Genomic DNA, 27,865 nt, shown 5'->3' with positions numbered 1-27,865 from the left:
AGGGCCTTGGTACATAGGTTGGTATCTGTGCAGGAGGCAAACTCTCATTGCTCTGAGAGGGCCTAGGTACGTACGTTGGTACCTCTGGAACAGACAAACTCTCATTGCTCCGAGAGGGTCTAGGTATGGTCTTTGGTGCCCGCAATTTAGGCTTACTTTCTTGATCTTGAGCAGGACTTGGCAGTTTACTGTACACAGAAGATGATTAATGCTGTAGAGGCTCCTCCTCCTTGAGCATGTTGGTGGAGGCATCAGGAGCAGACCATTTCGGCCTCAGGTTGGAGGGATCCAATTCCCAATCTGTAGACGGAAAGTATTTGAAGGGAAGCTGTTTTGGGGCTGATGGTCTTGTGACCGCTGCAGCCCATTCTGCACGCAGGCTCTGGACGGCTACGCAGGCTACTCCACAATTTCACCCACCTCCAAGGAGTAGAACTTTTTATGAAGATATGGCCTCTGTACTGCTTGCCGGTTTACGAGGATGGTTTGCCCTGTGTGGCAATCTAGGAGTGTCCCATAACCTCTGACCTTGTCAAACTTGACACAGTTGCTCTTCGTCATTCTAGAGGCTCCTCCCCTTCTCAGGGATGGTCCCATTTGCGGATGAATAAAGCTTCCATTTCTTTAGTATTCTCCTGGTAGCGAATTCTTTCTTCAGGAGGCAAATGCACATGCTTAGGGGCATACAGTTCTTTGTGTCGGGCCTTTAGTTTATCCATCAGTTCAGCCAGCTCGGCTTCTTGACGGGCCCTTTCCCTTTGTGCGGCTGGAATTGGTGGGAGTGGCTTCCCAGGAAGGGTTGTAGAACCGCGTGCATATACTTGATGAGTCCCGGCTCGTCCCCAAAGATCCACTGGGGCAAATCTGGTGAGCACGGTCGTGCACTCAGCAAAGCAGATATGGGTATTTTAGCTTCAGGGCTGGAGGAGGAAGAATAGGCCGCCTCTGGCGGAGTACTCACTGCAGACTCCTCCGATGGGATCTCGGCCCACGAGCCCCAAGTTCTGTGGTGAGGGGACAATCTCACCGGTGATGCACCTCCAGGTGTCCCTGCGCTCTCTGCTGGAGGTGTCTCTGGCCAATCGTCGTCATCATCAGGCAGAGGGGGAAGATTGCAGGCCCCCTCTTTATCTAATGACAATCGCTGCAGACGGTCAGCAAGTTCTTGGAAAAGTCGGGCTGCGACTGCCACAATTTTCCGCTGTTCCGGCGCCATTTTGCCATCTTCACCACTTGGAACGCTGCTCTCCGCCATGTCTATACTCTCCGGCTCCCTGTGCAGACTGAAGAGGTGCAGACTGAAGAGGTCGCTGTGCGTGGTGTCTTTTATAGTGGCTTCCCCAAATGGCGGCCAGCAGGAAGGACGTCATCGGTGCAGCCCCGACTTCCTGTCCTCCCAGAAACAACTCCTGTGTCTCCAAATTCCCTTTTGGCTGTGACACAGCAACTTGTCAGCCACGCCCAGGGGTGGGACGTGGCGCAGCGCAGGCCTTTTTTGCGCGATTCTCTGGTAGCAGGTTAACTCCTCCCATGCTGACTGGACCAGAGGATCGTAGCATGAATTCGTTTTGCAGCTTACACATTCTTGCTACGCATGAATTTTCGCCTCCCCCTTACTTTTCGCGTGGCCCCCTTGCAAGTTACACCACACGCACCGCTCTTGTACACGATAATGTGGTCTGCGAAACATGAATAAAGTCTGTTACTTTCTGGGGGGGGGGAAGAGTACAACTTCACTAGTGGCAACAGCAGTAGGCAGTTTGTGACGCCAAAAATAGCTTGTGGTGGTGGATGAGTGGAAGCTGTCTTGTGGGGATGTAGGGTATTTAGGGTGTTGCTGTTCTGAATAGTTAAGGGCGCTGTTAACCCTTGTCACTCATGATGCCAGGGTGCTGGTTAAATGCTGTGTTTCTTGACAGGCCTATTGCCACCCTTCCCAAGAGCAATAGGTGATGCAGAAATAAAGGATTGTCCACAACCGCTGTTAACTGAAAACTTGCAGGAACTTTTACTGAGGAATTTCTGTTCATGTAATAATAGTAACAGTCCAAATAACAGAGTCTCTTTACATATAGTTTGGCAGCGATTGACAGTCGGTTGGGATCCGATAAGCCCAGTTTAGCTTCTGAATGATTGTATTGCAGAGATCCGCTGGATTTAGGGGAGTAATTAGGTCCAGTGATCTTGCGATAAGTAGTGGGGAATTGCTTAATATGTCCGCTATGCTTTAGGCCTAGGCCGCAAGGCTTTGGCCTAGTAAATCGTCTTCTAAGCTGCGGAGGTCCTACCTCTTCCAGAGTCAGCAACCCAAGAGAGGGATCAAGATGGCGCAAGTCCATTATATCGGCAGGGGCCGGCCGTTTTGGATTGGTCCGTAACGACTGTCACTCACCGTTACAGTGCATTGTGGGTGCATACGTGACGGGAACCTCCAAAGGTCCTGTAGCAAAACCATAGAGTTCTAACCTCATCACATGAACCGCAGGTCCTGCTACGCTCCGAACAGGTAGATAACAAAGTATATACATCTATATTCCTATACTTATATTTATATTGATAAGAACTGCTATATAGTCATTAACTAAGTGTGAGGTGACAAGGGGAAAACTACACAAAAGGGACCCCGATGTCCTAGGGACTCTGAATATGGGGACCTCAATACAGGTAACGTATAAAATACGGTACCGGGACACCCCAGTATGCTATTTGTGTAATGTACGTACAGAAGTAGGAGATCACTGTTTAAATAGCGTTCTTCTGCTTCTGTGATGGGGCTGATGCAGGAGGGTGTAACAGGGGCTCACTCAACCCTGGATGACCGGGAAAATGTGAAACCCAGTCTTATCAAGAAAGTAGCTCTGTATACGTTAAAGAAGAAGTCTTACTAGAACATTTTTCGAAAATGCCCGGGCTACCTACAAATAAAACAATAAAGAAGACTCACCTTCCACCGATCCCCCGGTGACCCAGTATCTCGCTCCGTTCCTCCACCACTGTCTTCTTTCTGGTCCAACTGAGGTCAGTGCAACACGTTGATGGTCAGCAACAGCGATAGGCTGAGCAACAGGTGATGCATTGAGTCACGGCATTGGTTGCCTAGGCTTAGTGCATCACACTGCCGCTCAGCCTATCGTTTGCCGAGGCGGGACATCGCAATGGTCATCTTGGAGGTGTTTGGGGTCATTATCATGTTGGAATTCTAGGGGTAGGGGATCATGCTCTGCTTTAGTAGGTCATGTTGGCATTCATGGTTCCCTCAATGAGCTGTAGCTCCCCAGTGCCAGCAACACTCATGCAGGCCCAGACCATGACACAGGCTTCACTGTAGGCAAGACACACTCGTCTTTGTTCTCCTCACCTGGTTGCCTCTACACACGCTCAAAAATCAACTGAACCAGATAAGTTAACCTTATCGGACCACAGGACATTATTTTAGTAATCTTGTCTTCAGCAAACTGTTTGCAGGTGTTCTTGTGCTTCATCTCTAGAAGAGGCTTCCCTCTAAGTTAACAGCCATGTAGACCAAATTGATGCAGTGTGCGGCGTATGTTCTGAGCACTAACAGGCAGACCTCTCTTCAACCTCTGTAGCAATGCTGGCAGCACTATTGCGTCTATTTTCTAAACACAGTTTCTGGATTTGACGCTGAGCAAATGAACTTATTTGGTTGACCTTGGTGAGACCTGTTCTGAGTGGAACTTGTCCTGTGATACCACTATATGGTCTTGTCCGCCATGCTGCAACTCAGTTTCAGGGTCTAGGCCATCTTAATGTAGAGCAACAAATCTTTTTATCAGATCCTGAGAGAGTTCTTTGCCATGAGGTGCTGATGTTGAACTTCTAGTGGTCAGTATAAGGGTATGTTCACACTGCGGAATTGAATTCAACAAGCGGAGGTCCGTCTGGCGGACGCTGCCCCAAAATACTTTGGCGGTAGGACCGCGTGGCACTGCGCTGTCACCATTGATGGCTATGCAGTGCTCATGGACTTCCATGCAAAGAATGAACATGTTCTTTCTTTGCGCGGAACAATTTCAGCAGCGAAAATGTCCGCTGTCTGCCATTCCAGGAGGGTGGTTTGGTTTCACTGCAAGAGACAAAGACGTCTATGTGCACTGTGTCTGTGTGAACCAATCTTTCATCTGGAAGACTACATAGAGTTACTATAATGAAAGGATTGCAAGGTGTCTGGAAGCTGGGATACTGAGGTCCATCAGGGAATAATTTCAGTGCAACTGGTTGTGGGACAAGGAGGTGACCACATCATGAACTGGTTCATCATAACATTATTGTCAAATGGATTAAAAAAACATTGTAATTTGTTATGTGTTGTTGTTCAGCTGAGATTATATTCACCTAGTTTTAGACCTTTTAAGGACCAGATTATTTAAAATTAGGTTCCGAAACCTAAAACCTTAGAATTCGAAGATGAAGTATTCTTTTTCTAATGACTGTATTTACCACCTTATATATCTACATCTATCTCATGAACTCTTAGTGAAGCAGTCAGATGTTTTTGTATTGTGCTGTCATATTTAGATGCATCATACCATTCATGTTGAGAAACAAATATTGAGAGAAAACATGATTCAGTTCCCAAACTCTAATAACCTTTTTGTTGTCATTTTATGTTCTGTGGATCCAGATTTGGGAGATCTCCCCAGTGAGTTCTAACCACAATTTCCCATGTAAATGATATAAAGAATGTCAATTAATTAAGAAGAATTCCTCAATATTTATCATTGTTTATAATGTGGATCATAGCTTCCATATCAACATACAGTATGCTTTATAATGTGCAGCTGTGGAATGTAGGCAGAGGCCAGAACTTTGTGAATATATACAGTATATACAAAGCCAGAAAATATGCACACAAACTCAGCTGTAACTTGGAAAACCTTTCCAACTGGGTGTGATTGGTCCAAACTATGGTTCCTGTAAATGAATGATCCATCATAAATCTATGAGTATCTATCAACCAAAATCCAAACAAACCAATGGGAATTATCTAATACCCAGTTATGTTAGGGAACCCACTATAACACCTGTACCATAAATTACTAGTAGTCCAATCAAAAATCACTAAATATCGAGCAATCTTCTAATAAATTTTAGACTCTGCAAACATTTATTAAGCTTATAGATGGAAGATCCAAATATCCACTTAAGAAATCAGTATGAGGAACCAGCTGTACAGTAGAATGCAACAGCCGGAACGGCAATAACTCCATTCCTCGTCATTTTGTCTCTCAGATGCCACAACTATAGCATCTAATCAATCAAACCATCCCTGCTTAAAGGAGTAGTCTAGTGCAGACTAATCCTCCTCTGTTGTGCCTGGGTTGTTAAAAAAATAGAAAACAAACTTTCACTCACCTTCTGCGTTTTCTCGGAGCCCTGCTACAGCTGATCGGTCCTCCGGTCCCGTCTTCTGCCTTCTTCCTGTGCACGGATCGCCACACGGCACTCAGCCTATCATCGGCTGCAGCGATGTCCCACCTCAGCCAGTGATAGGCTGAACACCGTGTGAAAATCCGTGCACAGGAAGAAGACATGACCGGAGGACCGATCAGCTGTAGTAGTACTCCGGGGGAATGCAGGAAGGTGAGTGAAAGTTTGTTTTCTATTTTTTAAAGCCCAGGCACAACAGAGGAGGATTAGTCTGCACTAAACTACTCATTTAAAGGAATTCTGACAGTTCCATGTCATGCTCAGAGCTGCAGACATGATTAGGTATTTGATAGGGAAATAAAGCAAAAGATACCTGCCTCTTAACTGATGTATGTTTGAAAAATTATAAAATCATGTTAATCTTCCAAGCTCAAGTGCCATAAAAGCAGTTCTTAGATGCAGCATTCATTACTCTTCCTCCTTCCCCCACCCCTCCCTGCTTGGCTTCTAGCACTGAGCCCTGTACGTTGCAAAGTAGAAAGAGTTGGGGCAGGTAGAAGGCATGCATGCTGCAGCAGCTGAGCACCACCTCTATAGCACTTGAGCTTGGAAGAAAAACATGATTTTATAACTCAGCCATCAGCCTTAGCCATCAGCTAAGAGACAGGCATAATTAATTTTGTCTCCCTGTCAGCTATCTGTCCATGTCTGCAAGCCTAAATGCAAATTAACCTTGAGCTCCATTCGGATAGCGCCGTCATAGACTCCAATCTAGGCCGCAAAATGGAGATGAATGGGTCCATGGCACCAATAGGTCCCATTGATGGATCCTGACAGGTCACAGTGACTTTGAATAGGGTTTGTAGGATTTCCATCTGGCATCGATTGTTTTGCAGGAGTTGAGCAGGAAAAAAAACACACCTGCAGTATTTTTTTCAACTTTCTCAACTCCCATTATTTAAATGGACTCCGCAAACAGAGCTTCCCTAAATAGAGCTGGTCACTGATGTGCACTGAGCCTTAGCATGATATAGAACTGCCTGATTCCCTTTAACCATCATGAGATTATTAGTCCCAAATGTGCTTGAACGACTTTCTTAAAGGGGTACTCTACTGGAATTTTTTTTTTTTAAATCAACTGGTGCCAGAAGCAGAGTTTTGAAAATTAAATAAATGAAGTAGGGATTCAGCTCACCTGTTTCGGCACATACACTGCCAGCCTCAAAGCTCAAAGTGAAGACCATAGAAGAAGGTGGAGCCAGCACTGAATAAAGGTGGAGTCAGCACTGAATAAAACATTCCTTTAATTGGTTCATGGTTAAAAATCAATACAAAGGCAGAAAAAATTTGCACCAGGACAAAAGTGCATTAGTGCATGGTAGGAACACCAATGAAAGCAGAAGTGTTTCAGGCCAGTTGGCTTTAGTCATGGTATATGTGTTGTCTCTTCAACACACTCTTATGTACTAAATAAACCTAATGTTCTCCTCCCACAAGGGGAGGAAGAAATAGTACCGGCCCATTATTAGACAACCAACTTTATTGTCCCGAGTGCAATAAAAATAAGAATAGCAAAAAGGTGAATACAATATCAAAAGAAACAAAGAAGCAAATAATATTAAATAAAATGGCAGAAACTCAATAATGAAGAATCAAGTCTGTTCTATTATTCAGACCAAAGGGATGGATGCGGTTAAACAAGTAAATCCACATGGCTTCTCTATTGTGTAGGTGATGTATATTGTCCCCTCCCCTTTTATTGGGAATAATTTTTCTATTGCAGACAACTTCAGTTTAGAAACATCACCATTATGAACCGGAAAAAAATAAAAAATAAAATGTGTGAATTTTCGCATATGCGAAAATAAATCGCAAATATTACTAATATGCCAATTTAGCGAATATATGACGAATATTCGTCCATATATGCGCAAAATATCGCGAATTCGAATATGGCCTATGCCGCTCAACCCTAGTCATTATTATGTGGAAGGGGTGTGAATCCCTGGTTAATACATTTATGCAGTATTTAAATGATAATTCATGTAATTTACGATTTACTCACAGCTGGTCCAAGTCTTGTACTCGGTTTTTAGATGTACTATTGGTTGCACCTGCTAATTTGTTTGTTTTTTGGTGGGAGAATTTGTATATTTTTTCTGACCACAATCCATATAGAGACAAACAAATTAGTAAGCGCAGGTGATGATTTTGCGCCCATGGACGCTCTGTTTTTTTGCAAATAAAAAACCCTATTAAACAAAACATTATTGTGCTGTAAAATATAGGCAGTAACATCCAAAATAAATTGTTTTAACTCTAAATCCTAATTAGAAAATGTATTCATAATTTCTGTGAGCGCTGTTAATGCCAAATTATGGGGAATGTATGAATAAAGAGATTCAATGTCGCATGTTAGCCAAGAATAATGTTCACACCATTGAAAAGAATCAACAAAAATGTTTAAAGATGTTTAGTGTCCTTTATATAACTTGGGCATTTATTTACCAGTGGCTGAAGGATAGAATCAAGCCACTGACATATGCCCTCATTCAAGGAACTGATTCCCATGACAATCGGCGGCATCGGCGGCGGGAATCGGTCCTTGTGTAATTTTGGTAGCGTATGAAATATTGGAATGACCGTTTTTTTTAACATACATATAATCAGCTTCTTTTTGACTAATTATGGACTTGGAAACACCTTCTTTTAGTAACTCTAAAATGGATTTCTGAAAAATGCTGGTAGGATCCATTGCTAACGGCCGGTATGTATAATGTATTAAACTCTTCACTGAGTTTAATATATACACCTGTATTCATACACCCAACCAATCCTCCTTTGCTGTGTTACGCCTAGCGCTCCGGGTCCCCGCTCCTCCCCGGAGCGCTTACGGCGTCTCTCTCTCCGCAGCGCCCCGGTCGGTCCCGCTGACCGGGAGCGCTGCACTGTCATGGCCGTCGGGGATGCGATTCGCACAGTGGGACGCGCCCGCTCGCGAATCGCATCCCAGGTCACTTACCCGTCCCGGTCCCCTGCTGTCATGTGCTGGCGCGCGCGGCTCCGCTCTCTAGGGCGCGCGCGCGCCAGCTCCCTGAGACTTAAAGGGCCAGTGCACCAATGATTGGTGCCTGGCCCAATTAGCTTAATTGGCTTCCACCTGCTCCCAGACTATATCTGATCACTGCCCCTGCACTCCCCTGCCGGATCTTGTTGCCTTAGAGCCTAGTGAAAGCGTTACTGTGTTTGTCCATACTGTGTACTTGACCTCCTGCTATTGCCTTATTGACTACGATTCTTGCTGCCTGCCCCGACCTTCTGCTACGTCCGACCTTGCTTCAGTCTACTCCCTTGTACCGCGCCTATCTTCAGCAGTCAGAGAGGTTGAGCCGTTGCTAGTGGATACGACCTGGTCACTACCGCCGCAGCAAGACCATCCCGCTTTGCGGCGGGCTCTGGTGAACACCAGTAGTGACTTAGAACCGGTCCACTAGCACGGTCCACGCCAATCCCTCTCTGGCACAGAGGATCCACCTCCTGCCAGCCGGCATCGTGACATGCTGGCAGATCGAATTGTGAGGTCAGGATTGTTGCGAAGATTGAATAATGCCTTTCTTTCCTGTTTGGAGAGATTATCTTTAATATCAGGTGTTCCCTGACTTTTTAAAGGGGTTGTGCGCTGCCCTGACTTTCGGAGCTCCGCCCACAGCGTCCGGAAGTTCATTACTCCGAACGCTGTGTGCGGGCTTCCGTGTTCGCGGCCGCCGGGCGTGACGTCACGCCCGGCCCCTCGTGACGTCTCGCCCGCCCCCTCGTGACGTCCCACCCTCCCCCTCTACCAAAGTGTATGGCAAGGGGGAGTGACAGCGGTCGCGCCCCCTTCCCATAGACTTTCGTTGAGGGGGCGGGCGAGACGTCACGAGGGGGCAGGCGAGACGTCATGACGGGGCGGGTGAGACATCACGAGGGGCCGGCCGCCCAGCGGCCGCGAACACGGAAGCCCGCACACAGCGTTCGGAGTAATGAACTTCCGGATGCTGTGAGTGGAGCTCCAAAAGTCAGGGTAGCGCACAACCCCTTTAAAGCAACAAAATCCTTCATGACCAAGTCTTGAAATCGTACCAAAATAGGTGGTTGAGTCTGAACAGGTTAAAAGTCCGGATTGGACGTAGAAAATTTATGTGACCTGCTTATTACATCAGATGTGCTTTCTATTTCCAGCATATGTAGATCCCGATAGGCCATTTGTTCCTCCAACGATCTTAACCCCTTAACGACAATAGACGTAAATGTATGTCATGGTGCTGTGGTACTTAACGCACCATGACGTACATTTACGCTCCGCCATGACCGCAAGCACCGGACCGTTGTTTGCGTCATGAGCGGCAGATCCCGGCTGCTATCAGCAGCCAGGGACCCGCCGGTAATGGCGGACATCTGCGATCATGCGGATGTCTGCCATTAACCCCTCAGATGCCGTGATAAAAAAATATCAAGGCATCTGCGGCAGTGCGGTACTTTAAATGGATGATCGGATCGCCCGCAGCACTGCCGCAGGGATCCGATCATCCATAATGGCGGAAAGAGGTCCCCTCACCTGCCTCCAGCCATCTCCAGGGGTCTTCTGCTCTGGGCTGCTCGAGCAGACCAGAGCAGAAGATCACCGATAACACTGATCAGTGCTATGCCCTATGCATAGCACTGAACAGTATAAGCAATCAAATTGTCCCTATGGGGACATAAAAAGTGTAAAAAAAATGTAATCAATGTAAAAAATAAAAAGTAAGAAAATGTGAAAAATCCTTTCCCCCAATAAAAACGTAAATCCTCAGTTTTTCCCATTTTACCCCCAAAAAGCGTAAAAAAACTAATTAATAAACATATTTGGTATTGCCGTGTGAGTAAAAGTCTGAACTATCAAAATATATTGTTAATTATCCTGTACAGTGAACGACGCAAACGTAAAATACATTTTAAAAAAGTCCAAAATTGCTGCATTTTGTCACATTTTATTCCCCCAAAAATGTATAAAAATGTATAAAAAGTAAAACATAAGCAAAATTGGTACCGATACAAACTGCAGATCATGGTGCAAAAAATGAGCCGTCATACCGCCCCATATATGGAAAAATGAGAATGTTTTAGGTGGTCAAAATTGGGCAATTTCAATCATACTAATTTTGTTAAAATAGTTTGAGATTTTTTTTAAGCGGTACAATTATAGAGCAGCATATATTATGGGTATCATTTTAATCGTATTAACCCACAGAATAAAGAAAACATGTCAATTTTACCATAAAGTGTACAACGTGAAAACAAAACCTTCCAACATTTGCTAAATTGCGGTTTTCTTTTCAATTTTACCACATAAATAATTTTTTGGGTTGCGCCGTACATTTTATGGTAAAATAAGTGATGTCATTACAAAGTAAAATTGGTGATGCAAAAAACAAGCCTTCACATGGGTCTGTAGATGGAAATATAAAAGAGTTATCATTTTTTATAAGGCGAGGAGAAAAAACAAAAATGCAAAAATAAAATTTGGCCTGGTCCCCTGGTCCTTCACGGGTTAAAATTGGGTCTGGTGAAACCGCAACGTGTGAAAGATGTTCTGTATTATCGGTTGTGGTAGTGTGTCTGAATCCTCTCTAGGTAGAAAATGTTTTTTAATGGTCAAATGCACAAACTTGTTTACATCAAGGATAGTTTTGTATACGTCAAAGTGAACAGAGGGAGAAAATCCCAGGCCTGTAGATAATAATTTTATTTCATGATCAGTAATGTTATATGATGAGATGTAGTCCAGTTCTTTTATGTTTTCTTATTGGTTTTGTTGCGTTCTGAAACACTTGTTTTTGTGCTTCCTGCCCAATCTCCTGACTCATTTTTTGAAAAATAAAATTGTTCTTTTTTTAGGGAAGTGTTCACATTAGATTCCGATTCAGGGCCAGTATCTGACATTTCTGATATGTCGGTGGTATTATCAGATGAGCTTTGATCTGTGGAGGAAAAACTAACATGAGCATTTCTACGTTTTTTGTAGTATTTATTTTGACCTTTCTTCAGTATGGATTTGTGATTAGAAAAAATATTTTCCCACTGGGCCCAATTATATTTGGTCTTTGTACAAAAATCATGTGTATCTCGTTGAAATTTTTTTTTTTGTTTAATGATATCCTCCAATTTAGTAATTTTATCTTTTAATTTTTTATCAAAGTTCACAAATTCTTGAGTAGAAATAAATGGTCTTAATTTGTCCTGTGTTAATTTAATATCCGTTGTTACTTCTTGTAGAAGCAGTTCTTCATATCCCACAGTAAGCTCTATTAGTTTTATAAAGCTCCCAGTTAAAATACTATTCCATCATTGTTGGAACTCTTCACCAAAAGATAAATGTAGGGATTTTTTTCAAATAAACCTCTTGGCACTATATTTTTTTTCGATGTAAGCTTTTAATGTGGTAACATCCCACCACAACTTTGTTTCTTTTATTTGTAACTTTTCCAAACTATGCATCAAACAATTAATGTTAAAGTCCATTGAAAAACTGTCACCACAAAACAAATCTTTAGCAGCATGAGCACATTCAGTGCAATTATCCATGTATCTTAATGCTTGCGTAGGTGCAGAATTCTCCTCATTATTTCCTTCTGTCATGATTGATAGGAATTATGGATACAGGGAGCACTAAGTATGAAGGCACATACGAAATAAACAAAATAAATTAAGTAGGGATTCAGCTCACCTGTTTTGGCATGTGCAAGGCCAGCCTCAAAGCTCAAAGTGAAGACGATAGAACAAGGTGGAGCCAGCACTGAATAAAACATTCCTTTAATTGGTTCATGGTTAAAAATCCATACAAAAGGCAGAAAACATGAGCACTGGGACAAAAGTGCATTAATGCATAGTAGGAACACCTCTGAAAGCCGATGCGTTTCAGGCCAATTGGCCTTTAGTCATGGCATATGTGTTTTCGATTCAACACACTTGTCACGATGCCGGCTGGCAGGAGGTGGATCCTCTGTGCCAGAGAGGGATTGGCGTGGACCGTGCTAGTGGACCGGTTCTAAGTCACTACTGGTGTTCACCAGAGCCCGCCGCAAAGCGGGATGGTCTTGCTGCGGCGGTAGTGACCAGGTCGTATCCACTAGCAACGGCTCAACCTCTCTGACTGCTGAAGATAGGCGCGGTACAAGGGAGTAGACAAAGCAAGGTCGGACGTAGCAGAAGGTCGGGGCAGGCAGCAAGAATCGTAGTCAATAAGGAATAGCAGGAGGTCAAATACACAGTATGGACAAACACAGTAACGCTTTCACTAGGCTCTAAGGCAACAAGATCCGGCCGGGGAGTGCAGGGACAAAGAACAGATATAGTCTGGGAGCAGGTGGAAGCCAATTAAGCTAATTGGGCCAGGCACCAATCATTGGTGCACTGGCCCTTTAAGTCTCAGGGAGCTGGCGCGCGCGCGCCCTAGAGAGCGGAGCCGCGCGCGCCAGCACATGACAGCAGGGGACCGGGACGGGTAAGTGACCTGGGATGCGATTCGCGAGCGGGCGCGTCCCGCTGTGCGAATCGCATCCCCGACGGCCATGACAGTGCAGCGCTCCCGGTCAGCGGGACCGACCGGGGCGCTGCGGAGAGAGAGACGCCGTAAGCGCTCCGGGGAGGAGCGGGGACCCGGAGCGCTAGGCGTAACAGTACCCCCCCCCCCCTTAGGTCTCCCCTTCTCTTTGTCCGGTAACTGCCTCCCCTGGGATGAGGACACCGGGAAAGAATGGAGGGTTTCCTCAACGGCAGGCAGTACAGCAGGAGTGGGAATGGGGAGGGAGGGCAGAGGGCGAGGCCTGGCACGGGGCAGTGTGACACCAGGACGGGGGCCATGGGGAGGCACCGAGGCTTGCCTGACTGGACTGGGAGGGGGGGAAAGGCACTTCTTATGGCAGGCAGAGTCCATAAAGACCTTAGGGAGACTGGTTACAGGGGGAATCACAGGGTCACGGCAGGGAGTGCTGGGAACCGGTTTAAGGCAGTCCTTGAAACAAGAGGAACCCCAGCTCTTGATCTCCCCTGTGGACCAATCCAGGGTTGGGGAATGGTGTTGAAGCCAGGGTAGTCCAAGGAGAATTTCGGAAGTGCAATTGGAGAGGACCAAAAACTCAATTTTTTCGTGATGAGGTCCGATGCACATTAGGAGGGGCTCCGTGCGATAACGCACGGTGCAATCCAACCTGACTCCGTTGACCGCGGAAATGTAGAGTGGCTTGACGAGACGGGTCACCGGGATGCGGAATTTATTCACCAAGGAATCCAGAATGAAATTCCCAGAGGCACCGGAGTCCAAGCAGGCCACGGCTGAGAGGGAGGAGTTGGCTGCAGGAGAAATCCGTACGGGCACCGTGAGACGTGGAGAAGCCGACTTAGCATCAAGAGACGCCACACCCACGAGAGCTGGGTGCGAGCGTGCGTTTCCCAGACGTGGAGGACGGATAGGGCAGTCCACCAAGAAATGTTTGGTACTGGCACAGTACAGACAAAGATTTTCTTCCCTACGGCGATTCCTCTCTTCCTGGGTCAGGCGAGACCGATCCACTTGCATGGCCTCCTCGGCGGGAGGCCTAAGCGTAGATTGCAACGGAGACTGTGGGAGAGGTGCCCAGAGATCTAAGTCTTTTTCCTGGCGGAGCTCTTGATGTCTCTCAGAAAAACGCATGTCAATGCGAGTGGCTAGATAAATGAGTTCATGCAGGTTAGCAGGAATTTCTCGTGCGGCCAGAACATCTTTAATGTTGCTGGATAGGCCTTTTTTAAAGGTCGCGCAGAGGGCCTCATTATTCCAGGATAGTTCAGAAGCAAGAGTACGGAATTGTATGGCGTACTCGCCAACGGAAGAATTACCCTGGACCAGGTTCAGCAAGGCAGTCTCAGCAGAAGAGGCTCGGGCAGGTTCCTCAAAGACACTTCGAATTTCCGAGAAGAAGGAGTGTACAGAGGCAGTGACGGGGTCATTGCGGTCCCAGAGCGGTGTGGCCCAAGACAGAGCTTTCCCAGACAGAAGGCTGACTACGAAAGCCACCTTAGACCTTTCAGTAGGAAACTGGTCCGACATCATCTCCAAGTGCAGGGAACATTGTGAAAGAAAGCCACGGCAAAACTTAGAGTCCCCATCAAATTTGTCCGGCAGGGACAAGCGGAGGCTAGGAGTGGCCACTCGCTGCGGAAGAGGTGCAGGAGCTGGCGGAGGAGATGGTTGTTGCTGCTGTAGCTGAGACTGAAATTGCTGTAGCTGTGACTGAAGCTGCTGTAGCTGCGACTGGAGTTGCTGTGTCATGGTGGTCAAGTACGACAGCTGGTGATCTTGTTGGGCGATCTGTCGGGCTTGCTGGGCGACCAGTGTAGTGAGGTCGGCGTCAACTGGCAGAGGAACTTCAGCGGGATCCATGGCCGGATCTACTGTCACGATGCCGGCTGGCAGGAGGTGGATCCTCTGTGCCAGAGAGGGATTGGCGTGGACCGTGCTAGTGGACCGGTTCTAAGTCACTACTGGTGTTCACCAGAGCCCGCCGCAAAGCGGGATGGTCTTGCTGCGGCGGTAGTGACCAGGTCGTATCCACTAGCAACGGCTCAACCTCTCTGACTGCTGAAGATAGGCGCGGTACAAGGGAGTAGACAAAGCAAGGTCGGACGTAGCAGAAGGTCGGGGCAGGCAGCAAGAATCGTAGTCAATAAGGAATAGCAGGAGGTCAAATACACAGTATGGACAAACACAGTAACGCTTTCACTAGGCTCTAAGGCAACAAGATCCGGCCGGGGAGTGCAGGGACAGAGAACAGATATAGTCTGGGAGCAGGTGGAAGCCAATTAAGCTAATTGGGCCAGGCACCAATCATTGGTGCACTGGCCCTTTAAGTCTCAGTGAGCTGGCGCGCGCGCGCCCTAGAGAGCGGAGCCGCGCGCGCCAGCACATGACAGCAGGGGACCGGGACGGGTAAGTGACCTGGGATGCGATTCGCGAGCGGGCGCGTCCCGCTGTGCGAATCGCATCCCCGACGGCCATGACAGTGCAGCGCTCTCGGTCAGCGGGACCGACCGGGGCGCTGCGGAGAGAGAGACGCCGTAAGCGCTCCAGGGAGGAGCGGGGACCCGGAGCGCTAGGCGTAACAACACTCTTGTATACTAATTGAGCCTAATGTTCTCCTCCCAATAGGGGAGGGAGAACTAGTACCGGCCCATTATTAGACAACCAAATTTATTGTCCTGAGTGCAATAAAAACAAGAATAGCAAAAAGGTGGATACAATATCAAAAGAAACAAAGAAGCAAATAATATAAAATAAAATGGCAGAAACTCAGTAATGAAGAATCAAGTCTGTTCTATTATTCAGACCAAAGGGATGGATGTGGTTAAACAAGTAAATCCACATTGCGTCTCTATTGTATGGGTGATGCTAGTGGCACCCTCTCTAGCCGTGCACCCCTCCCTTTTCACAGGAGGTTTTTAAATTGATAGTGGATCCGGCATGTCACCCAGTCAGAGGCCATATCTCCAGCAGAGGTGAGTGAAAAGTGCACTAAGAGCCTCCATTTTATGACCAAGAATGCTGCTGCAACCTTCTTTTTTAGATACAATGTATATGGTCACCTCCCCTTTTATTGGGAATACATTTTTCTATTGCAGAAACATTGAGTTTAGAAACATCATTATTAGAGATGACCGAATCGAAGCTGACGAACCCAAATTCGTTACGAATTTCATGAAATTATGTTTTGTTGGTTTGTTTAAAGTGGTACTCCGCCCCTAGGCATCTTATTCCCTATCCAAAGCATAGGGGATAAGATGTCAGATCGCGGGGGTCCCGCCTCTGGGGACCCCCTGCATCTCGGCTGCAGCACCCCGCTGTAATTACTGCACAGAGAAAACTCGCTCTGTGTGTAATGACGGGCGATACAGGGGCCGGAGCATCGTGACGTCACGGCTCCGCCCCCTTAATGCAAGTCTATGGGAGGGGGCGTGACGGCCGCCATGACCACTCCCATAGACTTGTATTGAGGGGGTGGGCCGTGACGTCATGAAGGGCGGAGCTGTAACATCACGATGCTCCGGCCCCTGTATTGCCCGTCATTACGCACATAGCGAGTGTGCTCTCTGCAGTAATGACAGCGGGGTGTGGCAGCCCAGATCCCGTGGGTCCCCAGCGGGATAAGATTTCTAGGGGCGGAGTACCCCTTTAATGATATCCTCCAATTTAGTAATTTTATCTTTTAATCTTTTATCAAAGTCCACAAATTAATGGTCTTAATTTGTCCTGTGTTAATTTAATATCCATTGGTACTTCTTGTAGGAGCAATTCTTCATATTCCACAATAAGTTTGATTAGTTTATAGAGCTCCCAGTTAAAATACTATTCTATTACTATTCAGTTAAGCATACAATAGCGCATTTATCTGCCCTCATAAGTGCATACCACATACCTACATCTAAGTGGTATACTATTTTGTGCCTGTTAATCTGTCAAGGGCCTACATACTGTGAAAGGACAGCCAAAAGTAATCACTGGCTTGTGCTTTACTCAAATAATTTTTGAAGCGTACTGTAGCACATTTTTTCTGCCCTTATAACTGCATACCACATACCTATATCTAAGTAGTATACTATTTTAAACCTGTTAATCTGTCAAGGGCCTAGATACTTTGAAAGTCCAGGCAAAAGTACTCACCGGCTTGTGTTTTTACTCAGATATTTTTTTAAGTGTACTGTACTGCAGTTTTCTGCCCTCATAAGTGCATACCGCATACGTACATCTAAGTATTGTACTATTTTGTACCTGTTAATCTGTCAAGGGCCTAGATACTGTGAAAGGACAGTCAAAAGTACACACCTGCTGCTGTTCTAGACAAATACAGTTTTAAGCATAGTGAAGCATATTGTACTCCCCTCATATACGCACTAAGTATGTAAGTCAGAGAAGTGCCAGGACGTGCACAGAGGAGTGGCTGAGGCCTGAATTCATCAGGCAGAGTTTGTAGCAGACTAGGGGCGAGTGGCAGCAGGAGTCGCAGTGATAGGCCTGAGCTCCTGGTATCAGCTAGCGGTCGTGTCTCGACCAGCAACCCATCTGCCGTCATCGATTGGTTAACACGGTCATCCTCTTCCTCACAAGTGACATCTGATACCCCCAGTCAACAGTCGGTGGATTCCTCAGACACAACCCTCAGTTGGCATGGCCCGGGAGCAGTCCCTGTCCTCCCATTGCCTCTGTCCTATGCTATTCCCTCCCCTAAAGAAGTATCTTATGCTGTGGGTTCAGCTCCACTATTCAGTGAGGACGATCTAATAGAGGACAGCCAGCAGCTACTGCCCAGCCAAGAAATGGAGGAGACATCTGCCGCTTCCCCTGCTATGCGGGCAAGAAGTGATGAGGAGAGTGACATGGGAGGCAGTGTTGCCAGGGTTCAGGGTCCTTAAGCAAACACTGTTGAGAAACCTGAGGAGGACATCAGTCATGTGCAGACACTTGTTGATGATGATGATGAAGCTGATCGAAATTGGAAGCTGGGTGGAGAAGGGGCTTCATCATCATCAGGATAAGAGAGTTGCAGGTTGCCCATGAGGCAGCAGCTGAGCCAGCAAGGTGGTTGCATGGTTGGCAGTCACCATGGTGGCAGAAGTGGAAATTCTGGAGCCAAACGTGCCCGGAGGAGACCACCTGCTTTGCGGCAGCCTACCTTGCCGGGAGATAGTGGAACAGGGGTTCCTGGAGACAGCGGCAGTAGCAGTCAATTAGTGCAGACTGTTGGTGGGAAAATCAGCTACATGCCGGTGTGGCAGTTTTTCATCAAGCATCTGGAGGAGGTTCATATAGCCACATGCAAGATATGTCGGTAGAAGGTGAAGCGTGGCCAGGGTCCCAATATTGGCACCACAGCCCTGTGTCAACATATGCTTCACCACCATAAAGTGGCCTGGGAGAACTGTGGCTCCGATGTAGTGATCCAGTCTGGTGCATCACCCAGGGGCACGCCGCTCCCTCTTTCAGCCAGCCAAGGCTCCACCACCTCAACCAAAGGGAATTGTGTGTCATACCCTCCTTCTGTCATTCCAGATGCACTGCTCCTCCTACTTTTAGTCAGCCCTTTCGCCAACAATCCATCGGCGAAGCTATGTCCAAGAGACAACAGTATGCACAACTCATTCAATGGCGCAGAAGCTGAATGTGCTCCTGTCCAAGTTGCTGGTGCTGCAGTCCCTCTCTTTTTAAGTGGTGGACTCTGCACCTTTCAGAGAACTGATGGCTTGTGCTGAGCCAAGGTGGAGAGTGCCAAGCTGTCATTTCTTTGTGAAGAAGGCAGTACCAGCCCTGCACAATTTTGTGGAAGAGAAGGTGGGCCAGTCCATGAGCACGTCGGTGTGTACCAAAGTGCATGGCAGCGCCGACATCTGGAGCTGTAACTATGTTCAGGGACAATACATGTCCCTTACGGCTCACTGGGTGAATGTGGTTCTGGCACAGCCACAACACCAACTTGGACGGGTCACGCCGCTTCCTCCTCCATGCTCTCAGGTTGTTGGTCCTGTGATAGTGTGCGACTCTGCCTCCTCATCCTCCACCGTGTCCTCAGCCTCCACTGCCCAGACAAGTCTGAGTGGCCCTTCAGCATACCATGTGTGCAGTGCATGGCGGTGTCACACTGTTCTTCACATGGTTTGCCTTGGCGAAAAGAGTCACACAGAGGAGGAACTGCTAAGAGTAATTCGTAAAGAAATCAGAGCATGGCTTACTCCAAGAAAACTGGAAATGGGAACCATGGTGACTGACAATGGGAAGAACATCTTGCATGCGCTGCGAATGGGAAGGCTGAGCCATGAGCCATGCATGGCACACGTGTTCAATCTGTTTGTGAAGAAGTTCCTGAAGTGTTTCCCCCATTTACAAGACATCCTAACAATGGGAAGGAAACTTTGCATGCATTTCAACCACTCGTACACCGCAAAGCACCCCAACATAGTCTGATTTGTGATGTTGCCACACTTTGGAATTCCACCCTCCATATTTTGGACCGACTGTATGAACAGAGAAAAGCCATCACCGATTTCTTGATGATCCAAGCAGATAGGGGTACTCCCCTGTGTAACTTCAATGTGAACCAGTGGCAGCTCATACGAGACACCTGCCATTTGTTCAGGCCCTTTGAGGAAGCCACATTATTAGTAAGTCGCCAGGATTACGGGATGAACGACGTCATTCCACTGCTTCATTTCTTACAACACGTGTTGGAAACGATGTCTGGTCAGGGCACTGGAGACGTGGTGCCTACATCTCATGGCCACATGAGCCCTGTGGGGGCTGAACTGGAGGAGGAGGAGGGGGAAAGGGACAAATGGGCAGTTTTTCTAGTAATCTGACAGGAGAGGAGGAGCAGCCAGAGGGTTATGAGGAAGGCAAGACCGCGGACCCAGACACACCGTGGCAGTATGCAGTGGAGATGGAGGCAGGGTGTCCCTCCAAGTCACTTGCACAAATGGCACGATGCATGCTCACTTACTTGCGTAGTAACAGCCAAATTGTCACCATTCGGCAGCGGGATGGCTTCTGAATATCCACCTTATTGGACCTCGCTACCGCCACAAAATAGGGGCCTTTTTTACACCCACTGAGAGGGAGGACAAAGTGACCTACTAAAGAGGCATCCTATGTAGTTAGTTGGCCGATGCCTATCGGCGCCATCGTCCATCCTCTCGCAGGTCTGAATCGGAGGGCCCCTGTGCTCACCTTCCACTGCCATGGCTGCTGGGGAGGGGTGGGGTGGCAGGAGCAGTACCAGCTCCATCAGCAGCAGCCTGATTCTACAGTCGCTGAGGAGTCACGTTCTTCACCCACATTATGAAGTAACTCATCAGCAGCAGGTACACCGGGAGAAGGACCTGAACCAACAAGTGGTGGCATACCTTAACATGCCCATACCAACACACCTTGAAGATCCGCTGGACTTCTGGGCAGCCAAACTTGATTTGTGGCCGCAACTAGCAGAGTGTGCCCTGGAAAAGCTGTCCTGCCCGGCCAGTAGTGTGCCATCAGAGCGGTTGGTTAGTGCAGCAGGGGCCATAGTCACCCCAAGGAGAACTCGTCTGTACCCCAAAAATGTGGGGAGACTGACCTTTGTGAAGATGAATCAGACATGGATCAGCCAGGATTTTCAACCACCAATGCCTGATGTATCAGAGTAAATTGACCACAGTGACACACCAACACTTCAGAAATATGGATAGTGCCAAACAGATTTAAGGCGCTGCTCCCCAGTTACAAACATTCCTCCGCATCAGACCTTTTTTTACCCACCTTCGTCACCGGGTACTGGTATTGCCACCCACCGCATCCCTCTGTCACCGGGTCACTTTCAGAACTCCTGATGCGGCTGCTACCACCTCCAGGCTGTCTCATTCAGACCCTATATGGTCTGTTCTCATGTTTCAGCCACCTCCAGGCTGTGTCATTCAGCCAATATATGGTTTACTGATGCTGCTGGGCCTGGACCTAAAAAAATTCATGGTAGCACTAGCTACCATAAATCTTCAATTTAAATTTCAAAATTAATGGGGTATTCCAGGCAAAACCTTTTTTTATATATATCAACTGGCTCCGGAAAGTTAAACAGATTTGTAAATGAATTCTATTAAAAAATATTAATCCTTCCAATAGTTATTAGCTTCTGAAGTTTTCTGTCTAACTGCTCAATGATGATGTCACATCCCAGGAGCTGTGCATGATGGGAGAATATCCCCATAGGAACTGCACAGCTCCCGGGACGTGAGTCATCAGAGAGCAGTTAGACAGAAAAAAAACAACTCAACTTCAGAAGCTAATAACTATTGGAAGGATTAAGATTTTTTAATAGAAGTAATTTACAAATCTGTTTAACTTTCGGGAGCCAGTTGATATATAAAAAAAAAAGTTTTGGCCTGGAATACCCCTTTAATCTTTTAATCTTAGGGATTATGAAGCCATAGTGTCTACTCATGCTGCTGCCAGCTCCAGGCTGTGTCATTCAGCAACTATATGGTCTCCTCATACTGATGCCACCTCCAGGCTCTGTCATTGTGCTGATCTGCAGCAGTGATTCTAAAAGCGATGTCTGTAATCTGCATGTCATTCTGAATAACAGTATTATTTCACTACTCCAGCACACTCCATATGCGTGTTAGAACAAAGCAAAGTGTTCTACACCCCTATTGAGGCTCTCTGTAGTCCAGAAATAGCTGTTTTTATTATAGATTTGCCGCAAATAAATTCGGATCAAACCGATTGTCTTTCAAAAAATTTGGTGAATCAGCCGAATCAAATTTTTCAAAAGTTCACTCATCTCTTACCATTATGAACCGAAAAAAGAATGTTTAGAAACATTGGACATACCACTAGAGTATGTGCCTCCAATACTCCCTGTATCCATAATTCCTATCAATCATGACAGAAGGAAATAATGAGGAGAATTCTGCCCCTACGCAAGCATTAAGATACATGGATAATTGCACTGAATGTGCTCTTGCTGCTATAGATTTGTTTTGTGGTGACAGTTTTTCAATGGACTTTAACATTAATTGTTTGATGCATAGTTTGGAAAAGTTACAAATAAAAGAAACAAAGTTGTGGTGGGATTCTACCACATTAAAGCTTACATCGAAAATAATGGTGCCAAGAGGTTTATGTTTGAAAAAAATCCCTACATTTATCTTTGGTGAAGAGTTCCAACAACGATAGAATAGTATTTTAACTGGGAGCTTTATAAAACTAATAGAACTTATTGTGGAATAAGAAGAACTGCTTCTACAAGAAGTAACAACGGATATTAAATGAACACAGGACAAATTAAAGGGGTATTCCAGGAAAAAAATGTATTTTTATATATCAACTGGCTCCAGAGTTAAACAAATTTGTAAATTACTTCTATTAAAAAATCTTAATCCTTCCAATAATTATCAGCTGCTGAAGTTGAGTTGTTATTTTCTGTCTGGGAACAGACGTTATTTTGTGACAGGAGAATGAACAGAAGAAATAATGCATGCACTATTTCTCCCGTTACTATCTTCCGTCACAAAATAATGTCCGTTATTATTAACGGACTATAACGGATAATATAAAAATCCCATAGAGTATAATGGGATTTTCTAATGGACGTATGAGATTTTCTAACGGACGTTTAATGGCCGATTTTCAGGGTTTTCATAACGGAACATCAAACGGATCTTTAAAACAGATTAATTTTATAGTGTGAAAGCAGCCTTACTAAAAGAAGGTGTCTCCAAGTCCATAATTAGTCAAAATGAAGCTGATTTGTAGATATGCAGAGAGATGTACCACTGTTGAGGGCACCATTGATAATAAATAACACAAAATTTGCAGTTTTATTAATTGTAACTCTAAATTAGTAGTATACAAAATTGTGTGCACTGAATGTTCACTCATTTATGTTGGTAGTACCAAACGTTCATTAAAAAAGCAAACACAAGCGCATATTTGACAATAAACAGGTCCCCTCACTAATGGTATGTCTGTCCAATCTATCTAAACATAGCGGTTCATAATGTTGATGTTTCTAAACTGAAGTTTTCTGCAAAAAAAAAAATGATTTCCAATAAAAGGGGAGGCGACAATATACATCACCTACACAATAGAGAAGCCATGTGGATTTACTTGTTTAACCACATACATCCCTTTGGTCTGAATAATAGAACGGACTTGATTCTTCATTATTGAGTTTCTGCCATTTGATCCACGGGAAGCTCTTTTCTTTTTGAATTTCCTTTCAACCTGACCACAGTGCTCTCTGCTTACACCTCCATTTCAGAAGCTGTTCAGAGCAGGATAGGTTTTCTATGGGGATTTGCTCCTACTTTGGACAGTTCTTAAAATGGACAGAGGTGTCAGCCGAGAGCACTGTGTTCAGGTAGAAAGGAAATTCAAAAAGAAAAGAACTTCCAGTGGATCATACAGCAGCTGATAAGTACTGGAAGGATTAAGATTTTCTAATAGAAGTAATTTACAAAACTGTTAAACTTTCTGGCACCAGTTGGATAAAAAAAAATGTTTTCCAGTGGCGTTGCACTTAAAGGGGTACTCCGGTGCTAAGACATCTTATCCCCTATCTAAAGGATAGGGGATAAGATGCCTGATCACGGCGGTCCCACCGCTGGGGACCCCCCATGATCTTTCACGCAGCACCCCGTTACCGATCACGGGGCCGGAGTATTGTGATGTCACGGCTCCGCCCCCGTGTGATGTCACGCTTCGGCCCCTCAATGCAAGCCTATGGGAGGGGGCGTGACACAGGGCAGAGCCTTGACATCACAATACTCCGGCCCCGTGATCGTCAGTCATGAGACCTGGAGCGAACATGCACCGGGGGCTGATGGTAACGGGGTGCTGCGTGAAAGATCATGGGGGTCCCCAGTGGCGGGACCCCAGCGATCAGGCATCTTATCCCCTATCCTTTTGATAGGGGATAAGGTGTCTTAGCACCGTAGTGCCCCTTTAACGCATATTGCACATAGAACAAAAAACATGTAGAGTATATGGGAGCTATTGCAACATTATCATCATATGCATCATACATCACTGCATAAAAGAAAACAAAGATCTGGGTGAATAAATACACAGAGGAGTCACTAGTAGGTGATTTATCCAAACTATGTGATAGTAAAGGGCCCAATTTAGGTTATCTTCTAGACAAGAAAAGTCTCTTTGTCTGCATCCTGGTGTAAAAGAGGTAAGTATTTAGTAACGATTTTGTAAATATCTCTATACTCTTGACTATTAGACCATGTTCACACACTGTAAAAAAAAGTCTGTAAATGGCAAAAAAATTGCCATATTTTGCTTTGTGTCCGATTTACCAGCTGTAGACAGCAAAACAATGGTCTGCAAAATAAAATAAAAACATCCTTTTTTTCCACAATGTGTAAACATGGCTTAAGTTGCTAAAAAGTAGTGACGCCTTGTAACATTAGAATTTCTTTTTCTCAAATTGAGAAGACTTCTACCATACCTACATCTAGCTATGTCCATCTCTCTAGACAGAGACCAGTCTGCTTCTTGCCTAAACAACGCATCAGTGGAGCACATATGCATTGAGCACGTTTTTTTCCACTGCTATCCATCTACAGCTTGATCATGAATAAGAGCCGTGAGGCCAGAAACGAGTAGATCTAGGTTGGTTCTCTTTGCCATGGAAATATAGTGCAACAGTTTGTACTGCTCCTTCTTAAAGGGGTACTCCAATGGAAAACAAATGTTTTCAAATCAACGGGTGCCAGAAAGTTATACAGATTTGTAAATTACTTCTTCTTAAAAATCCTTAATCCTTCCAGTACTTATCAGCTGCTGTATACAGATGAAGTTGTGTAGTTCTACCCAGTCTGACCACAGTGCTCTCTGTGTCATAGATGATTGATAGATAGATAGACTGTAGATCTGTATGCAGTATATGGAGCAAAATACGGTGTAAAGGTGAGGAGCATAGGTAGTAAAATCTGTAGGGCTGTGTTAAAACAAATCTTCATGTCCATCTGGTTCAGATGAAAAAGTGATTTTTGGTAACAGCATTTGTACATAAAAGTGTACCTATTATTTTAACAAACTTCTGACATGTCATAGTAACATGATGCAACAGCTGGAAGCACCCTGGGATTAAAATGCTGCACAGTAAGTGCACAGATTTATTCCCTCCACTAGGTGGCAACAAATAAACACAGAATAAATAGAACTCTGCTAAACTTCAATACAATTTGCCAGCGAACCAGAAATAGTGTCGCCAAACAATGTTTAAAGTAAAATGGCTTGGTACGTATATCAAAAGTTATATATAATGGAAATAAACCACAGTAAGTCAGTACTAACCTGTGAACGCATATTTACAGAGTGTAACCAGATCTTGCGGATCTTCACACCACAAGGATAGCACAGTCTAAAACTCTAATAGAAAAAAAAAATGTTGGGGTGTTTTATCCTTTTATAAAACTTGTGGAATGTAACATAATTGTATATGTAGAAGAAAATGCTGATCGCTGTAGGACAGTGGTCCCCAAACTGTGGCCCTCCAGATGTTGCAAAACTACAATTCCCAGCATGCCTGGACAGCCGTTGCCTGTCCAGGCATGCTGGGAGTTGTAGTTTTGCGACATCTGGAGGGCCACAGTTTGGGGACCACTGCTGTAGGAGGTATTGATATGCTATTGGAGTTCACTGCTCCAGTCACAATTCTGCAAGTTGCCATTGGAAACAGTCAACAAGCTTGTTAACAGACCAATTCATAACTAAGCTCATTAGGATGATCAGGTTAGGGTACAGTACTTGGTGTAAAGGGTACAAATCACCAGTGCAAGCCTTGATCAGACATTGAGACATTGAAGGAATGTTGTGGATTTCAGCTCTGAGGCTTGAATGCCCCTTTACCATATTTTTTAATACACTTCTGGCTTTGGCTAAATACAAAGAAGGCCTTCAACTTCCTGCTGGATCCACTTCTTGGCTCAATACAGGAGACAGTTACAGTTTAAAAAAAAAACTGCCAAGTGAAAACTCAGCATGAAGCCTAAGGCATTGTTCACACAGTGTTTTTATAGGCCTATTTAAAAAAAATGTGTCCACATTGTTAACATTGATGTGCTGTATGTAGGTCTATGGGAAAGTGGTCATCTGTGCACACAGTATGTAAAAAAAAACCATTTTACAAATAAAATACGCTTGAAAAAAACATTGTGTAAACATAACCTAAAAAATTGGTAATGCAGCTCTGGATTATTATGGCTGCCAGCATTGTTGTCCTCCTGTATTTTTGTAACACTGCACTAAAGAATGAAAGTTTTGCCATAGACCGGGTGAGTACCGCTTTATTTTCTACCTGCACTATTAAAGGAGTAGTCCGGCGCGCACTTTTCTCATTTTATCCCATCCGGGCTGCAAAATAGTAAGAAAACAAAGTTTTTCTTACCTGCCAACGAGCCCCCGGAGCTCCGGTACACTCCGGTACAGGTGTTCGGTCCCCGGGCTTTATTCTTCTTACTTCCTGTTAGCCCGGCACGTCAAACGGAGCTTCAGCCTATCACCAGCCGAGGTGGGACATCGCTGCGGCCTGTGATAGGCTGAAGCTCCGTGTGACGTGCCGGGCTAACAGGAAGTAAGAAGAATACAGCCCGGGGACCGAACACCTGTACCGGTGTGTACCGGAGCTCCGGGGGCTCGTTGACAGGTAAGAGAAAGTGTGTTTTCTTTTATTTTGCAGCCCGGATGGGATACAATAAGAAAAGTGCGTGCCAGACTACTCCTTTAAATTCACTAGTGTACTTAGTCCAGTGCCTGCACTGTATACTGATGTACACTGGTACACAACACCCAGCCACCAATCACCACTAAGTGCAAAGATCAAGAAGTGCAAACGGGTCACACTACAAAAAGTGCACAAAGTATGCGGTCTATCGCAAAGCCCTTCTCCAACAAGAGAGAGGCTCCCAACAAACCTACCCTTCACCTCCAGGCCAAAAGGCACCTGCAAGGGTCCAGGTTCAATGTCCCTTTTCACCGAAGCTACTAGGGGACCACAAATGCACCTGGCTTTAACTTAGGCGTTAGCCAAGGTGTCAGCCAATGAGCCATATATTAATGGCATCTCGGCCAAAGCCAAAATGCTGGGGGTTGCAGAGAGGTGAGGAACCTGATGGCCACACACACCTCCCCTAGACCGCCTGGAGGGACACCCAGAAGGACTGCCAAAAACCCAGTGAACACAAACATGTATAGTGGCAGAGTGACTAACAAAAAAAAAAAAAGTGGATGAGTGCAGATACACTGCTCGAATATCTGGCCGGATCTATAAAAAAAAATTTCTCCAATCCTAGCCAGAAGGCCAGGAATCAATAGGTGAGTGCCAGAAGTGTAGAGGTATGTGCCAGCGTGTCAACTCAGTGAGCAAAATCCTCCCAGTGAGTATCGGCACCTCAGGGTCACCACTCCCCGAGGCACAAAAGTTCTTTGGCTCTAGACTCTCCAGCCTCATGGCAAGACCCGGAGGAAACAGGTCACATCAGGGCAGCAGTTGAGCTGATTCTGGCGAAACCAGCTCCGGAACGCCCCAGTACACCTACCCCCTCCATGCAGCACCCATCCCCACCAGCCCCTCACCAGTGTTCCCCGTCCACTGGTCAGAACTGATAAGAACAGATACTAAACTTGATCGTAGCCAAAAGGCTGAGAAGCGAATGTTTCTACAAAATGTTTATATTAGCTGCAATATTTTTGTGACATTTCAACTCATAGAAAAGCAGACCTGTCCCCAAACTATGCTGTCCTTCTATCACAGGAACCTGTTGTATGACTGTGAGATATCCAGTATGGGACCTACTTAAAATACAAGATTGTAATTTGGTTGATATTGGAAAGGCTAATAAAAACCCTCAATGGTCTTTCAACATGTTAAATAAGTGAAAAATA

The 27,865-nt window shown here is 45.6% G+C and overlaps 1 long non-coding RNA gene and 1 pseudogene across 1 annotated transcript; both read right to left on the bottom strand.

Moving 5' to 3' along the window:
• Positions 1-11,033: 11,033 nt before the first annotated feature.
• LOC130311409 (uncharacterized) lies at positions 11,034-25,918 on the bottom strand. Its single transcript, XR_008859795.1, has 3 exons — positions 25,832-25,918; positions 25,277-25,351; positions 11,034-11,390 (listed from the first exon to the last, which is right to left on the bottom strand). It is a non-coding gene; the product is annotated as an uncharacterized LOC130311409 (long non-coding RNA).
• A 1,638-nt stretch (positions 25,919-27,556) lies between these two features.
• On the bottom strand, positions 27,557-27,634 carry LOC130345212 (U2 spliceosomal RNA; annotated as a pseudogene).
• Between the last annotated feature and the right edge of the window lie 231 nt (positions 27,635-27,865).

This window comes from Hyla sarda, chromosome 1, assembly GCF_029499605.1.
Source record: "Hyla sarda isolate aHylSar1 chromosome 1, aHylSar1.hap1, whole genome shotgun sequence".
Classification (NCBI taxonomy): domain Eukaryota; kingdom Metazoa; phylum Chordata; class Amphibia; order Anura; family Hylidae; genus Hyla; species Hyla sarda.
The sequence above is the reverse complement of the archived record's forward strand: the minus strand, read 5'-3'. Positions and strand labels throughout refer to the sequence as shown.